General features: G+C 35.3%; 1 long non-coding RNA gene across 1 annotated transcript; it reads left to right on the top strand.

Annotated features, from left to right (window-relative positions):
- Window positions 1-633: 633 nt before the first annotated feature.
- LOC138938283 (uncharacterized) lies at window positions 634-2,284 on the top strand. Its single transcript, XR_011447674.1, has 3 exons — window positions 634-1,536; window positions 1,895-1,973; window positions 2,259-2,284. It is a non-coding gene; the product is annotated as an uncharacterized lncRNA (long non-coding RNA).
- The last annotated feature ends 935 nt before the right edge of the window (window positions 2,285-3,219 follow it).

The following is a 3,219-nucleotide window of genomic DNA, read 5'->3' as shown; positions in this document are numbered from 1 at the left end:
AATAATTGATCTATAATTTAAAATACTTATATAATTTAATATATTTCGCGTATATATATTTTATAGTATATAAAATATTTCGGCAACGAATTAGGAGACGATACCTAACATGGTAATTGGCCTTGGTGGCGTAAACATTGGCGCGCGTAAACATTGTTTATGTATCACGGCCTTGTTATCATTTATATAAAAATACTTGAATAGAACTGTAGTGGGGCGAGACGCTCAAATTCCTTTCTTACTTTCGTATTATCATTCGCGCGGCGATACTCGAGCAAGAAGGTAGCTGTGCGTCGTCGGTGCCGTCATCGTGCCGCGGATGGCTTTCGCGTCTTCCGCGTCGCGTGTCAACACAGCATTGCCACGAGTCGCACAATGGCTCATATGTGGCACGCGCATTTGTGCGTTGAACGCACATTAGTGCGTCGTCGTTGCCGTCATCGTGCCGTACGAGCAACGATGCGTCGCGTTTTCGCGATATCGCGTTTTCGCGTCGTCGCGTCTTCGCGTTGGACTTTTATCTCGTTTTCACGATTGTCACCGAGAATCATACTTTGTTGCCGACTAAATGGGATGTCTCTCAGCGTTGCAATTATTAATATATTAATACCTATTAATATAATTAATTTTATATTAATATCAGTTAATATTAATTCTATATTAATATTATATATTATATAAATATTTATGTATTAATAAATTTAATATATTAATGTAGGCGCAACGTTAAAACGCCTCAGTATCGCGGCTGAGGTGAATGCCGGCCGCGTAGCAACGTATGTTCGTGCATAGTATAGATGCATGTTCGCGCGGTTAATCTTGAACTTCGGTTCGAGAATCGGCTGTTGAGGGCACGTTCTGCTCCGACGAACGGTTCGGCCCGAATCGGTTAGAGTTCGGTCGATTGTTTTGGAATCGTCGTTAATGGGTCCCTTCTCTTGTACCGTCTAACAGCACATTGTAGAAATACTAACATGTTTGGCATCTGAGGAGTCGGCTGTTCTAATTAGGTTCGATTTTCGCTCGCTAGAGAAGTTGATCTCCCGCTTTCGAAGTGCTAGATTGTTAGCACGTAGAAGGTGGGTATCTTCATTCTCGACCCGTCTATCAGCCTTACGATAAACCCGGCTCAGTCTGTATGATAGAGACTTGGTGGTTCGTATGAAATCGTTCCTAACGATGTTCTAGTCGGCCCTCGATGGGAGCAGGCGCGGGTCAAGAGTCGAGCGAACCCCATTCGCGTCGATTCCATCAATCGATTTCGTCTTCTTCCGCTTCCGCTTAACCTTTGCTCGAAGTAATCGGTGAATTCCCGACTTGTCGACTCGAAGTGTGATTCTCACGTGAAGCGGGGTTCGATCGTGCCGAAATTCGAAAGTGCGGGAGTGTCGTTCAAAGTATCGCGCGTACAAGTGCGAAAGTAATATCTTTTAATAAAAGTGCGGGAGTGCCGTTTAAAGTATCGCGCGTGTGAATCAACCTAAGAGGAGAAGGAGGTCTAGGAGAGATATCGGGCACCGATGGAGCAACCATGTGGTAAGTAAATTGTTATTTGTATATTAATTACTTATTAGTTGTATACGTGCAATTTAAATTAAGCAATTAATCGCGTAATTTGATTTTTTATTTACCTATATGATTTAAACAAGAGAGAATCAGAGAAAAAGATTTTTACACATGAAAGCTATATTCTTGTAAAAGTTTCTTAGATTACAGCTTCTGTATATAATTATTAAAGCTATTAGTAGTGTTCTTTTCAAAATTTAGAAAATTATTTTATTGATCTGTTTATTATATCTATCGAATATAAAATTCAATACGTACAATAAATTTTTTGAAATATTAATTATTATGAGCGTTGCTATAATTTGGATCTTTTATTTGTATGTTACAGATCAACGTAACGACTCTGACATCTTGAGAGGAGGAGGAGGCCTAGGAGAGGCATCCTGCACCGGCGGAGCAACCCAAGGGTGAGTATTTATTATTTGTATATCGGTTGTTATAAAAATTGCGTACGCGCATTAATTCGGTCTCATTATTTGAATAAATTAAACAAAAGAAAATTAAAAAGAAAGACTTTTGTATAAATCCTATAAAAGTTTCTATACGAAAAAAAGTTTTTTTTATGATTTATAAAACTGTTCTATATTTATATAAAGCTTCTTAATATTGTCCGCATCGGATATAAAATATTTCGCACGAAATATTAATTTTGAACGTTGCTATAATTTGGATTTTATATTTGTATGTTACAGACAACGTAGCCTCAAGACCAACAACTCCGCTGTTGCGCATCAGTGTCGGTGAGTGACGAATTTTATTTTATTTTGAGTTAACGGATCTGTAGAAATTATAAATGTAATTGTAGACTGTAGATTGTAGATTGTAAATAGATCCGTTGCCTCAAAATGGATGGCCTCTAAACAGATTAAATCAAATAACATTCAATTGATTTTTTTAAATATACATTAAAACATATTACAGATTTAATTTAAAGTATAAATTAAAATAAAAATTTGAAAAGAATATAAAATATTTTTTTCCATTGATATAATTTATTTAATTTTTTTAATAAAAAAGGCGCTAATAATTTTATTAATTATATGAAATAGTAACAACTTATTTTTATGTTGCGCCGATTTTATTCTAATATTTTATAGTCCATCCATCTATATTATTATATCAGTGAAAACTTTGCTTTAATTGATGTAAAGCCAAATTATCGATTTATTAAATTAATATAGACACGTAAATGTTTTTTTATTAATTTTATTTTAATATAAATTACATATTATTATAAATAATATTATATATTATTATAAGATTATATATTATTATTTCAATCATTTATTAAATTTGCTTAATTGTTTGGCATTAGATTAATTAAAGTAAAGTTATATTAAAGTGATGCATGACAAACTGACGTAATTTCTTAATACCATAAACGAGCATAACATTATGCTCATGCACCGGCGACAATAATTAGCCGGCAACGGAAGAAATTTTTCTCCTGTAATGATCTTTTATAGAGATCAAAGGTATATTTCTGGCTAAATGTAGCCGGAATGAATATGGCCAGGATCAACGAAAGGTAGGTCTAACTGGACCAACAGAAGCAACACATGCGGTGTATTTTATTAGGATACGCGAGTACGATACACGAATAGAATACGCGAATAGGGCATGCGAGTAGGGCACGCGAATAGGGCACGCGAT

Source organism: Polyergus mexicanus, unplaced genomic scaffold, assembly GCF_030449975.1.
Source record: "Polyergus mexicanus isolate NDT 795.1 unplaced genomic scaffold, iyPolMexi1.0 SCAF_12, whole genome shotgun sequence".
NCBI lineage: Eukaryota > Metazoa > Arthropoda > Insecta > Hymenoptera > Formicidae > Polyergus > Polyergus mexicanus.
This window is presented reverse-complemented; position numbering and strand designations above follow the sequence as displayed.